This window comes from Ciconia boyciana, chromosome 4 (assembly GCF_034638445.1).
Source record: "Ciconia boyciana chromosome 4, ASM3463844v1, whole genome shotgun sequence".
NCBI lineage: Eukaryota > Metazoa > Chordata > Aves > Ciconiiformes > Ciconiidae > Ciconia > Ciconia boyciana.
The window spans coordinates 49,746,038-49,761,441 of NC_132937.1; positions in this window are offsets into that span (position 1 = coordinate 49,746,038).

The following is a 15,404-nucleotide window of genomic DNA, read 5'->3' on the forward strand; positions in this document are numbered from 1 at the left end:
TGTAACTAATTGCAGTGGAGGACTTAGAAAACCATATTTTTCTCCTCCTCCTCCTCTTGCCACCCATCTCAAGACAGATCTGCCACAACAGGCTAGTCTTTCAAGCAAAAGCAGTTTAAGAAATATGTTAATCCCAATTTCTAAACAAAAAAGATAAACTTATTTCTATATGCTCTACCAAATATAGATATTTGTTAGTTAAAATATTATTAGAGAAACACAAGAATGTTTTTGAGGCAGACAGATAGTTTTCCTTCTGGAGCTCAACAGCCTCCAGTCATATCTTGTCTTTCTGCTTTCAGATATAAGAGGTTCAGATATTTCCCAATATACTGCTTGAGTAAGAATAACTATTTTAAAAATGTGCTTTGAAGCAGAATTTCTGACAAATGTTAGTTTAGGAAAAACATTCTGGGAAATTTTTTATGTTTAAACTTCAAAATGCACTTAATTCTTATATTTCATTAAATATTTTGAAATATAGTAGCAATAATAAAATGATATGTACTCCTAGGAATAATATGTTGACATATTATAAGATGGAATATACATATCTTAAAATTAAGACTAGCTACTGCTGAATATTCAAAGAATTTCTTTAGAAGATGCAATTGCTTTTTGCAGCTCAGTTATGAGACACAATGCTGATATAAACTACCAAATTTAATAAAAATATATTATAAAAATTATAATTCTGAAAAGAATTTTTGATTTTTTAATGAAATCATAATTTTAAAATACATTGTTAGGCAGGAACTATTATCCACATATATATGAATAAGCAAATGCTATGCAATTTTAGATTTCCGTCTAGTTCTACAAACTATTTAACTGGTTGGACACATGGGGAAAACTCACAGCCCAAAAATAAGTTTTAAATCATTTAAGGCTATTCCAAATTCAGTACTTATTTAATTTTGTATCTGTACCACATGCCAATGATCATTTTAATGTAAGATTGAGATATAATTTCTGCTGTGGTATAGCATTTATTAAGCACTAGCACAATGAGCCTTTTCTCCTATAAGAACAGGACTGCTCACACCCACACTGTAGCAATCGAGACACCTGCATCCACTTCACCCATCCTAATGTGATGGTAGCAGCACCAGGGAGCATGGGAGCTGCACAGAAGCCAACTCTCATCTAGAAGCAGTATGCCTCTGCTAGCAAGGCACAGTCTGTAAGCTAACAAGCCCTGGCACTTTTCAGAGCTCAGTAGCTCAGGGGCAATGCTGCATGAACATGCTATTCTGCTTCTAGAGCCAAGTAAATTCACCCGTATGTCTCTGCATTGTGCCCCATGGACTTCCTGGTGGATGTTTCTGCCAGTGCAAGCATCTCTGGCAGTGGACCCACTGGGCAGTGTAAACATGCCTACATCCTTTTTTGGTTTCACTGTGAAATACTTGCCCATTTATTTGAAGATGACTGACTTTACCTCTTTCAAGAAAGAGATATGTTTTATAATTAGAAACACTGACATTCAAGGCTTTTATTCATTCATACTGACACTGGCAGATATCTAATGTTCAGCTATTATAACTAAGTTCAAAGGACTATTTTTACCACCATCTTATATCCTCTTTTCTAGAACAATGTGTGCATGTGAGATGCAATACCTATGATGAAGGTGAGACATAGGTATTCAACATAATGAAATCCTTAAAATGAAGATCTTGTTTTCTCAAACCCTTGCACCAAAGTTACGTTTGCTGAGAATTGGGGAGGTTCAAGTTAACCATTATATAAACTTCTTATTGCTAAATGTTTTTAAAATAATGCAAGGTATGATAAAAAAACTTGAAGTATTGAACACTTCTTTAATGGAAGATATTTTACAGAAAATCTACTTAAGATCCAGGCTGGATTCAAACTGCATCCCTTGAGATTAAAAAAAAAGGAAAAGCCTGATCCACTGAGTTTATCACTTGTGTATAATTATAAATTAGATATGCATTGCTCTCAGACATACTTTAATCAGTCTTTTAATGAATGATTAAAACAATACAGTATTTTTTTAACGTCAGGAAAGTCTTTCTGACATACTAGCATCAGTAATTATAGAAGGTCAGAGCACAGGAAATATTCCATATGGCAGGAAGACATGAATAATTTATAGTGTAACACTACCATAGATCAGGGTCCTTAGGTACTCCTCCAAATTCTGTGTGGCTGATAACCATGTTAAGCCTGTTTGGCCCTCTTATTGCTAATATTAATATTCTGATTATTTAGGAATTGTAGGTTATGCTTATATTCACAAATGAGTGATCACCTTTCTTCTAATCATAACTGTGAATTGCTCCTTTGTTTTCCATGAGCATTCACTTTCCTGCAAGTAGAAAGCCTTTAGCTGAAATGTAAAATCATGATGAGAGCCAGAGATAAGACTTTACAGTGATACCATCTTGCTAATTTTGAGCCTAAAACAAAAAAACTTGAGTCATATATAATGAACTGAAGGCCTAACCACTTCCCTACAGAGACCAATACATAACCTAGATTTTAAAATGACTAAGAGAAAACAAGCAAAAAAAAAATTCTATGTGCATCAGAAGCAATATATTAGTGTTACTGCCATTAGAGAAAGCAATATAGGTTTTCAGTGATAAGGATGTGTGTGTGTTCTGAAATAGTGTGTGTGTAAGTACTGAGAAGGCAGCAGAAAATAAAGGGAAGGCATAGTCAATGACAGAAAAAGCTGTCTGTAAATGTGTCTTAAACCTAGTCCACACTTTTCCCTGTGGTTCATAATTCAGTTTCAGACAGTTTTCCCAACAGTAATGCCAAACAGGAGGTGGTTCTGAGTGGCACCAGGAAAACAACCATCCTGACACTGTGAAATTGCTTTGACTGTTCTTCTTTGATTCACTAAGAGGCTAATACCCCCGAGCCTCAAAGCCAAGCTTTGCATCCTGCAACACAGGGGATGCAGAAGTCAGTGTCTTTCTGACCCCTCCTCACAAGCAGTGAAACAGGGGAGCGTGAGATTAATACAGCATAGTGCATCAAAATTCTCATTAATTATTTCTGAAGTAATGCAAGATGTGAGACAATCAATTATCCTCTCTTTTCCCCCTTGGGGAGCCCAACAAACCCAGTTCCTGAAGTTTCACACCAGCAACCCTAATGTCCCTTCTCCTGTCAGTCAGTGACTCAAAGTTTTACTGCAATCTGTCTTGAAACCGAATTGGTTCCCCCCCCATCACTATTTGGGTGGCTGTTCCAGGACTTGACACATCTGACAGTTAAAAAGAAAAACACAAACACTAAACCAAACACCTACTAATTTTTGGTTTTTGTTCTAATTTTATATCAGGATTATAGCTTGTAAATTAGTTTTTCCTACCTGGCATTGATGCCCAAGATGCATTTATATTAAGTACATTTATTCAGTGTATTTATAATGGATATATTTAGCCTCTCGGTCCTTATTTTGCTATGTTTAACAAGTCAGTACCTTTTAGTCTATACTGAAGAGAGAGAAGGTCTCCATTTTCCTAACTGTGTTAGAGACTCTTTCACACCTGCATCTATTTACTTTTTTTAGTCCACATATCTGTGTCATAATGGACATAATATATTGGCAGAAAATTGCAGCTTGAAGGAAATGCTGTTTTGACTGAGTTGTGTCATCTCTCCAGGATAACTAATCCTAATCCAAATAAAGGGGCATGTTTGAGCTGCCTTGCAGTAAAATACTCCAAAATGTGTTTAGGCATGGAGTGTAGGGGTAGAGATTCATGAGAGGAAGTGGGACATTGGATTGCCAACTGGTGGATTTTAGTAGTGAAACTTTTTCAGTAGAAATTGTCTGGTGCCCCATAGGAGCACTTCACACAATTTTTCTCACGTTCAGAGTTGTGTAGCACTCCAACTGGAGTATCTGCAAGGCATTCTTAATGGTTTAAATACTTCCTTGCTTCTTCTGAAAACATTTCACCTGAACCATACTAGCAACTCCTTCGCCTTTTCATGTTTACAAAGCTTCAGAATACCCTCTATTTATGATCAAACATAAATTCCTGCCCTATTCTTCAATTAATTAGATGCCAGGCCTTTTTGTCCACAACAAATACAAGACCTTAAAAAGAGTGAATAAGTCTTCTCTTGTTACTAGGTTTCATATTATAGGGCTGACAACGCTCCTTTCCTACATCAAATAGATACTGTTTAGTGGTTGTAAAGCAGTCTAATAATAATCAGTGGGACTGTTGAAAAGAAGTCAGATGAACTAATGTCTGTGATTACAGCAGGATAAAAAAATAGTCCAATAGCAGCATCCGACCAAAGGAAACAGTAAGCTAAAACTTTAAACATGTTATTAAGATACACAGTGCCCACAGCAAGAGAACAGGACTCGCAACATTAATTGCTGGTGTCTAGACCATAATTTGTTTTTTATTCCCCACAAATTTAATCCATGCAAAAAAGAAAGTAGCGTATTAATGACAGATTTAATAAAACTGGCATGGAATCATCCCAAACATGTTTAGATTCACAGCTTCAGCTAATTTCCTGTCTTGTAAACACAAAGGTAACATGTCAGTTTAATTCAGAGCCACTAGAACCTGTGGATTCTGTCTTGCAATTACGCAGGCAGTGCTGATACAGTCCTTAAATGAAGTAAATATTCATCTGGTACCCATTTAAGGTATCTCCAGATCTGCTTTAGTGCTTTTATCCAGTTAAAAAATGGAAGAACTCAAATTTAGATGAGTTACAGATTTAGATAAAAGTTACACATTCATATGTGAAGGAAAATTAGAGTAATTCTCATCCCACCAGGAATTCCGTTCTACTTCTACGCAAATGGGAAGAGTTCACATTGAGCTTAAATGTGCATAAGGAGTACAATCTCTCCGTTGGCTGTACGATCACATATTCAGAACTCAGTAATGAGAGCTAAAATGGCTGAAGAAACGGGTTCTTGGTGCCTTCACACAAACTTAGACATGAAGAGGTTTTAATTATGTAAATGGTCATGCACTACAGGCAATATAGCATAATGAGTTCACCAATAACATGGGAAAGGGCACAACTTGCCTTTTTTTTTTTTGTTCTTGTGTACTTATTCCTATTTTAATTGACTTAATGGTCTTTTCCAACCAATTTTTAACCTGAGAAACCACAAGGCATGCCTTTTTAGTAAATCAGTCTGAAATATTTTCCTTCTTAATTTCCAACTGATAAAAAAATCTCCTTCTGTGAATTTCAAGGGAAGAGACAGCTAAACATCCCTTCTGTAGGCTGGTGGTACAGTTTACAGTCTTTTTCAATACTGGATTTCCATTAACCATCTAGCTGAAGACAGAGGGAATAAAATACTGTACACTTTATGGTCCATAAAATTTTACTGTATTATTTTAAAAAATAATGATAATTAGAATCTTATTATCATAGTAGTCATTGAAGAAATGTTTTTTATCAGTTCATTCTAGGATAGGCAAACTAGTTCAAATTATGGAAAACAATGTAAGAATATGTCCAAAAGATTAAGGTTCATAATTAGAACTTATTCTATACAAAAATGTTTGTACTGTTTTTATTTGCAAAGGTAATTCACTTAGAAATTTTCTCATAGTCAGAAAAAGACTTGGGTTTCCCAATTGTTTTTTTTACAACACCAAAAATAAGTTATTTGCTCTGCTCCAGTAGAATTACAATGAAAAATTGTCTGAGTGGGACATAGTCATTACTTATCATCTCGCAAATTTTACGTCATCTTCAAATATGCCATCCTTATAAAGCAAAAAAATCCCACGCTGAACTCTTGCAACTCCAGAACACATCATATAAAATTACAGAAACTATGTGAAGAGTTTTTCCTCTTTGGTAACTGCCAGGTAACTCAGTGCTGTAATCCTGGGAGCCTAATAACTTCTCTACCAGAAATTAGCAATTACATCTATGAACTTGGTTAATGAAGCTCTTGATGTGAGAACACTAAATAAATAATATCAAATGATAATACTAATTCTATTTTCTGAAATATTTTATGACAAGTTTATTTCCCAGTGAGTTATCTTACGACAACCCCTAACCTTTTCCAAAAAATGATCATTTTTTCAAGCCAAAAAGGGCATATGACTCATCGAGGTTGAAGAAATCATGCCCATTTCCTTTATTGCTGTCCAGAGGTGTAATATGCTTTTAACTGCAATTCTCCTAAATAGTGTTCCTGAGTATATCTTTTCCAATAATAGTTTCATTTAATGGCTTTCCATTAAATTATAAAATAAAAATGATTTAGTCTACAGGAAAGCAGATGAACATTACTTTCTTGTTTATTCTATTAATATTTGTTGTTTGTTAAAGACATACTACAGTCTTGGATATAGACATACTACAGTTTTCTACTGAATATTGTTGATATAGTATGGCAACAAATAATGATTTAGATTAATAGGGTGTTTGGATAGTGTTTTCAGTTCCATTTCTTCAGTGGTTTACTATATGTATATGACAGCAATTTATGCGTGTGGCAGAGTTTTGTGTGATGTTATTATCACTCATTTTATGGTTAAATATCCTTCCTGTTTTCATTGCAGAGTTAGTCCCAATTAGTGGTAGTAGAGGGAAGTTTGCTTTAAAAGTCCATAGGGCTCAGAAAGCTGGCTATTTCTACAGAACCTTAACTCAAGAAATCATCAGAGAAGCTTAGTCTTGATCAGTAAGCTACTGAATAGTTTTCATCATTTATAATGTCTTCTCAAGAAGGCTAGAAGAATCATATTTTTATGATTACATTTACTTTGAAACCCTGATGGTGTGTGTTTTGATTAACACGGAAGATTCTGATTTATTAATTATTTATGCTGCTTGTCTTCCCCTCACTCCTTTTACCTTATTTTTTTTGCGGTGGGTATTAACAGCTATTAATTTACTCTGGAACAGTTAGAATTTTTGTAATTAGAAATAGTAGAATAATTTCCCTAGTAAAAAAATGCCTGTTAAAATCACTGTCCTTGTTTGCTAATTCAGGTACAGGCCAGACTTCCTATAATATTCCTATGATTTATATTTTTTCTTGACAAAACTTGGGCACTTAAGTCTAAGTCTAAATCTCAGCCAGACAGGAGAGAATTATTCTCATCCTACCCTTTGCCTAATACTTTGTGCTAGGCTACAGGAAAGAAAAAAGTGTACTATAAACCTCTCAGTTTTTATAATATCCATGTCTTTCATGAAGATTCAATGTTTTAAGTGACCTCATTGCTGCAACAGAAGTATGAATGGTTTCATGTGTAGCTTTAGAAAGACTGAAAATTTTTGTCATGGAGGATCCCAAAACAAATGACATCATAGGCGTTATTTACATTGTTTTGAAATATGTAATTAGACAATGAGATTTCAACAGATGAATACAGCTGGTTATAAGTTAGATTTGTTTTAGATACTTTTAATAAGTCATCTGTATTGGAAATATCAGTACCTTTGTAGGACATATTGCTTGCCCTATCCTCTACAGAATTCAGACTTTGAGTATTCCCTCACTGTAAGATTTTTTGTCATAATGCTGTTATATAATCAAAGGCTGCTGCACTTTAGACATCTCAGTGTCCTTTGATCTCCATAATCAGCTTCTTTCTACGTAATATGGACTTTACTATAATAAGTAAATTGCAAGCTCTCAAGATCAGCCACAGAGAAGAAATAACTACTGCTGGAATTAACAGAGGGCCTGATGGAATAAACAGCAAGTTGGCCCACAGTCATCATGACACTGAGTTTCAGCTTACTGCATTGGCATAAGCGTTGATCAAAATTTGTTCAGTAATGTTGTTTAATTGGGTTTAAAAATAAAATGTTATTTGTAAATATGTTTCCCTTTAATATTAAGCCACAGACCATCTTTCACTGTGATTCTTGCTCTTGTAAAAACATGTTGTCCTACATTGCCCTGCAGACTATTTAATAACCAGGCTTCTGTTAAAGGCTATAAATGTTTCTAAGCAACCCACTTTAAATATGCTAGTCAATTAGCTCTAGACACTGTCTTCCAGTATTTGTCTCTATTGTTTCTTTCTGACTTGAAACATAAAGAGGCAGAGAGAGAGAGGGGAAATTTTAAAATAAAGCCTTGTACTAATCAAGGCTGATGCTATTAAATAGCACCTCTTGCAGATAAACACAGCCCTTGGACAACCCCTGTCCAAGAGTACAGTGATGTGTGTGCTTATCAATCCCTTATCAACATACAAGCCAGAAAGAACAGAAACTTATCTAGCTAGTTCCAATATGGAAGATAAAAATAAAAAGCAAGAGAGTATTGGGTGTTGTGAGAAGAATAGCTTCTCCCATTTTGTCCAGTGTTTTCATACCGTGATTTTTAATACTTGCTTCTTTCCACAGGAAAACAAATAAAAAAGAGTGTCTCCATAAAATAAACCCAGTTGTTACATACTTTTTTACACAGAAGACCCTAAGAATGATTTGTCTATTCAAAAGTTAAATATTAGTCGAATTTTGATCACAGAGGGACATCTTAGCTAGGTAGCTTATTCCTGTTAATCTATCATTTTCATTTTCTCTCTCCCATGTTCATAAGCCCTATTTTATTCCTAGAGTCACAACAACCTTTCTTACTTGGTGTGGTCAGTTTTCCTTCTTATCTGTAACAGTTTCCCCACTGTATTATTGCGTGTAGACATCTCAGTGAGGAATGTCTAAGAAGACAATACTGACATTTCATTAAGTCTCTTACAGCTTAGAATAGCTCCATCTGTTGAGGCCTGTACAAAACATAGTTTGTGTTTGCTGTGAGTACCCAACATGATTTAACTAAGCAAGGATGAATCTTGCTGGAACTTGATACTTAACAACAAGCCTTTTCGGGCTTCTGGTATTGCCACTGCCATTTAACACAAGGTTGAGAGTGACTTAAAGTATAAAATTACATCAAGACAGGGAGGTTAGAAAGAGACTAAAGTATGTGTCTGGTAACTTATTTAACTCACTAGCTATATTTCTATGTGTTACTTTCCAATTGATAGCGTATTCTATAAGCTGTACCATAAAAGCAAGAATGGCCAAAGATCTTCGTAACACAATAGCTCCCCTGGGGTATTGAGTGGCTAATAATGGAAATTTTGGGAAATGTAAGAACAGCACAAATATGTAGTGATACAATGCCTGGGCATGTATCCACACAATTGCACCTTAGGGACTTTCCGAAGCCAGAGGGAGTGTCAGTGTATTTACAGCTTTATGGGATTTTTCTTCCATTTTTTCTGGCTTTCCTTTGAGTCTATGCAAAATTTTGAATCCCTAATAACTTTTTGCAAGGAGTTTCAGATCTTCCTTATAAGCTGTATTTATTCTGAACCTTGCACTTGTTACTTTCAGTTTTCAGACTACAGTTTTTGTACTGGAAGAAAAAATGACTGATTGTTCCCTTCTTTTATTTTCTACACACCAGACATGATTTTATAAACCTCTGTCTGGTCTTTCCTCAGTTTATCTCTGTTCCAGACTGAAGAATGCTAGGTATATAGTCATTACTCATACAAAAACTGTCTTATTATTTTGATCATCCTTTTTGTCCTGCTCCTCATCTTGCCCAATGTTGCTGTATTTAATTTTGAGATGAACTATCTAACTCTGAATTGAAATTGACCACCTTCCAGTTGTGAGTGCTTGTGATATTAGGACTGTTTTTCTCAGGGAGCATCACTTCACATTTACTGCATGCTGAATTTTATCTGGCAATTTATTGTCCATTCACTCAGTCATCTTAGGATTCTTCTGTCTTTCTCCACAATGAAGTCAGCAGTTTTACTTCTCTAAATAGCTTAATAACTCCAGAAAAATATGTGATATTATTTTTCACCACTTTTTTCAGCTCTGCTATCGATGTGTTAAACATAATGGGTTAATGTATGTAACTTGAAGACTCCCATTGAATACAGAAATAATTTAGCTGTTTCATAATATGATCAACAATCCCATTATTATACATACATAATATATAGAATGTATTATAAATTACCAAACTGTCTGTACACATATAAAATAATCACAAATTGGCTGTGATGCTTTACTAGTCATAATGTGTTTTCTCACTGGGGACCGACCTATTTCATAGCCAGGTCAATGAATACCCTGCCTTACTCATCAAAAAGAGATAGGTCAGGTCATATGTGTCTAACCACCAGATTAGCTTATACAAAGTGGGTAGAAAGAGTATTAAAGGTTTAATGTATCTTTTTCATCCAGCTATAGCTTGTAGAATACTTTCTTACAAGAATCAGTGAACTGCTTTCCAGTCTTACTTTGCCTTTACAGATGAGTATTATTCACTGTACAAAGGCTAGTGTGAGATAAGACACAAACCAGAAAGGCTAGAAGTGCTCAGTACATTTTGTTGTTACTGCTGTTAATCATTCAATGCATTCCCTAAATTTCCATTTAATTTGTAGCACATCTTAAGAATCACACTGTAGCAGTAAGATTTTCTTTTATCCCAACGCTGAACTGTTCTCACTATGAAAACACGTTTTCATAGTGAAATCTGAACTATGTTCTCACTCCTGCACCTTAGGAGATATACACAAGAGTTTACTAAACAATCTACTGATCCAAGCATGCTCTGTTTCCTGATCAGAAGACCCTCTTGGAATTTCAGAAAGGATACACTTTCCAAGATGTACTAAATATTGCCAAGTAGAAGTAAGTTTGTGGTTTATAACACAAAACCCAAACCAAAAGAAGTTATAGGTCTTTTAGAAAAAATAACTAACATTGCAAAAATCTGTAACAATGAACACTTAGAAAGCGAGTGCATGTGAAATCTTACTTTGAATCTTTGTAGATTTTGCTGTTGTCCACTGACTTTCTCACCTAAGGAAAAAGAAAGGGGCAAAATAAAACTTTGTGAAATGCATAATATATTATTCTCTTACAAAATTTAAGTTAAAAATTGTTACAAGCAAGATTCATTTTTACTTTCTAATTTTGAATCCAAGTGAAGGGAACATCCTGTCTATTGAGTATTCAATCTCTTAACAGCAAAGGGTTCTATACAATTTACAAGGACACATACTTTCTCTGGTCTCAATCTATGTAACAGTAAATCCATATAATACAAAAGACAAAAAAAATTGTTGTTCAAATTATGACTTATAAAATCATAAACTCAATCTTTTTCAGTGCGTAGAAATGGATATTCAGTGTCATAGTCTGTGGGAAGAGAAATATTTTTTATAGACTTGATGCTTAGAATGTATCATGTACTATACTTGTTCTTTGCATGTAATCAATAAATATTTTCAATTTCAAATTGAGAAAATGCAAATATAAGAATGAATGTAGAATAAAGGACCTGATCCAATACTCAGCTAATGTAGTGAAAAATCTTACAGAGACTCCCTCTGTGAGGTCTGGAGGCAGCTCTGAAGCGGGGGTTACTCTTAAAAGGGGCTGCACCTTTCTATTAGGCAGATATATTTGCTTCCAAAAGATCTAACAATGACAGAGTAATTATCAGGTTCAAGACATAGAGGCAGAATGTCTTCAGTTTAAATCTGTGTTCCAAACTGCAGTTGAAGGTTTTAAAATCAGTATCCTTTTGTTTATTTAATTGAAAGACAATTGCAGAACTATTCTCCATAATTTTTGGCAGAGAAACAGAGAAGGGACTTTGTAAATAGCACAGACAAGGACTTATGCTTGTTAGAAATCTTTCCTTGAATATATTTGCCACAGCAGAAGATTTACTCATCCTCAATTTTCTACCAAAGTTTTTATCAGTGCTGTCCTAGTCAATCTTGAAAGAACCTGGGTAGAGAGGAGAGCTGTTACTTTAACATTATACTGTTGCTGGACAGAGTTCTGGAGCAAACAAATTCCTTGGTTGAACAACTCCTCTACTTCATACATTTTACAAAGAAACAAGCAGACAGTTACAGTTTTCCTTAGTAAACACCAATATATTTCAAATTCTAAAAAATAAAGTCATGTTATGGAAACCTGGTCAGTGAATGTTAAAAGCCTGTGCAGAGAAGTACAACTGGCATGCTTTTATTCTTGCAGAAGGCCTCTGATACTTGTAGGTTTATGTCCAACACAGGGTGATCAGGTCTTCCTGCCTTCCCTGACTATTTTCACTCTTCCATTGTACAGGAGTGGAGGATGGGCTGGCTTAGGTGTACCTCATCTTGTTGGACCTTGGGCTGAAACCTTGTCTGTAGCTGGGAAACAGTGGATACATCCTGTGTGCACCATGCTGCCTTCTCCCATATTCTGCCCACATTGCTGGCCAAAGAAGAAGAATGAACAGAGGAGATATGGCTAAAGCCAATTTTCATTCAGTTTATGGGACTGCAGCAGCAGACACAAAAGGGGAAGGAAGGTAATCAAGAGGAGCAAATCCAAGCATCTGTTCTCTGTGCAGCAGATGCCCCAGGGCCCAAGAGGAGACACTGCAACCATCAACACATTTTTTTGTTCTGTTTTGTTCTTCGTAGTTTCATTTTTGATGGAAGTTTCTGTGCCAGGTCAAGCTCAACAAAATAGCTTCACTGCTTGTTCATTTTAATCTGGCCCTGGATCTAGCTCTGGTTCATAGATCCTGAAAAGAATCTGATTTTATGTGTCCACAGTACTTCAAGTCCACAGTAAAAACTGTATTTTTGAAGAAATCTAAGGGAACAATATTCTAAACTGGTATTAACAATTTATTATTATATATTTTGCCAGTTCTCTTATACTTGTTTTTTTTTGATGAAATGGCATTAGGAGGTGCATGAAATCCTTAAAGAGAACATGTAGAAGTTGCTCTTCACAGAAATATTGCACTGATGCTTGTGACAAAAAACTCTCAGGAATGGTAAAATGGTGAATTCATACAAAAGAGAAGAGTCCAAAAGTTAACACTACATATGAGTAAATTTTTTTTTATATTATCTGTTCAGGAAGCATGTTAACATGGCTCTTGATTTCATTGCAGATTCCACCCTCTCGCCACATGCTTCCAGATGCTTTAGCGAAATGTATAATAAATAATAGTTCCCATTTAAAGACAAAAAAGTGCTGTTTACTACTCTAGCTGTTCCTTTCATCAATAAGTTCAACAAAAGAGAGAAAAAAGTCGACCCCCAAAATACCTCTCCCCACCCCCACCCCCTAACCTATAGGGAAGATTTTAAAAATACTTAAATGAATGAGTAATTTTTCACACGTGAATAAAGTGAAGTTCTACTGACAGGGTAAGAGACATAAATTATACATGATTTAGCTCCTTCAGTAAGCATTCAATAGAAGTGACCAGCTGTGTGTTAAGTATGTTGAGCAAAGGAATGTCACTGAGCTCTAAGTTAATTTAGGACATGTATTTCCAAAAACATAAAAATAAATAATACAAGTGTATTTAAAAAACAGTTCAGCAGAAAAGCATATTTTTAGAAAAGTAAACTAAATATGCTGCCATTGCATAAATAAAATATCTAATGGGCAAAGAGTGGGTACAGCCGTTATTGTACTTGGGAGCTAAAATGTAATTAAGATAAATGAAGAAATCTCTCTCTGTTCCCAGAGAATTTTCTGTTCCGCTTGTCACAATAGTTTCAAAGCACCAGTTCAACTCTTCCTGGAGACCTCCACTGCTGAAGAGGTTCAGTCAGAATTTGCCCTTTGGATGTTTACTTTATATGAAGTTCTTCCAGTAAAAATGATGTAATGTGTTCTCTTTATCATTCATCAGTCTTTGCTTTCTCTCTTCATCTTGTATTTCAATAGTTCTTTCCCTTTCTCTGGTCATGACAACTACCATTTAAAAATGTTAATTGTCTTTGGAGCAGCTCAGTCTTTCTATTCCTTTCCTTTTCTCCCACTGTCAGTAAAATACCCTTTCCTTTCAGTTTCTTCCTTTTTCAAAAAAAATAGATTCTGTCTTCAGCGTCAAGGTACCTGTCCTCTTTAGGAGGCCTTCTAACCCACTTTTCTGTTTCAGGCTTTCAATTACAATATTGTATATAAAAGCTGATACTCCAAAATTTTCCATCAATCTTTATTATTTTTATTATATTTATTATTGGAAAAGCCTAAATATGCAGTTTCTCTTCAAGCAATAATTTACTCAAAAGCACTGCACCAAATTCTGCTGTTGTAGTCTAGCACTACTGTGAGTTGTGCCAGATACAAGTCCATTGATTTCAATGGTATTGCACCTTTACATGTTGGTTCACTTATTGTCAGTAAAATATTTCCTCTGAGTCAAAAGTAAGGACTGTAGGATCATATTTTTAGTTTTCATAATACATATTAATTATGGAATCAAACAACTGACTTTTTAATATTTCTGCAGAACAAACAGTTTACTTAATGCAAATTCACCATTATACTGTGGGCCAGTACAAGATAAATGCACCACACATTTAGAACACAGTCTTTCTCAACAGTTATGTTCAGAAATGTTATGAAACATTTATGAACACTGAAGTCTATATAGGTCAGCAAGCCTGCTAAAAAGGAAAAGAGCTCCTTACTCATGCAAAAAGAAACAGATGCTTAAGTGTCTGCAGGAACAAGTTTTAATTTCTCTCCATGGGTATTGGACAGGTCCTCTGCACAGGGATGAACTTCAGTCAATAAAATGATTAACAACAGCAACACACACTGCGGGAAAGTGTATCTACTCCAGGAAAATTAGTTTAACTCATGTTAGCTGCAGTCTGATCAGTGACATGCAAAACCTTAAACCTCTTGGGGTATATTGCATTATAGAACAATGTCTGTAAGTATTTTACAGCAAGCAATTGTTTTCCTGAATTGTGTAGAACATGGCAAGACTTTTCCACTTAATGAACGGTTACTATTTTGGTTCATTTCCCCAAAAATATGTATTGTCCATGTTTCCCATTTAAAAGTATGTTTCCAGTCATCTAAAAGTTTTGTATACTTCTGCATCTTCTCATTGTGTTATTTTGTCTGACTAATTTCCAGTGTGATGATCCTCCCAAATCTGGCTATAACCAAGAGAAATCTCAGAACTATTTTTGAATACCCCCTCCTAATTTGGGAAATTATTTGTAACTGCAGATACATACATAAATAAATCTCTGTACCCTATTTTAATATTCTATCTTGACATCACCATATTAATGATATCAGCATTTTAATCTTTCATCTTTCCTTTACAAACTTATTAAGTGCTTTTTAAAATCTGAATTACAATATTCAGCGTTTTTCTGTTGTGGTAGAGATGTCATAGGATTGGTTCCAAAATTTACTGAATGCAATGGATAAATTTCCGTGGACCTCAAGAGGGGGTTTGAATCAGGCTTTTAATTAACACCAGAAATTAATTTTAAAACAGTTTCTATTTCATGACCATGCCAGAAACCTCTGTCCAAATAGTAGTTTTCCAATTGTTCCGTTATTAAAACCTAAAGCTGTTGTAC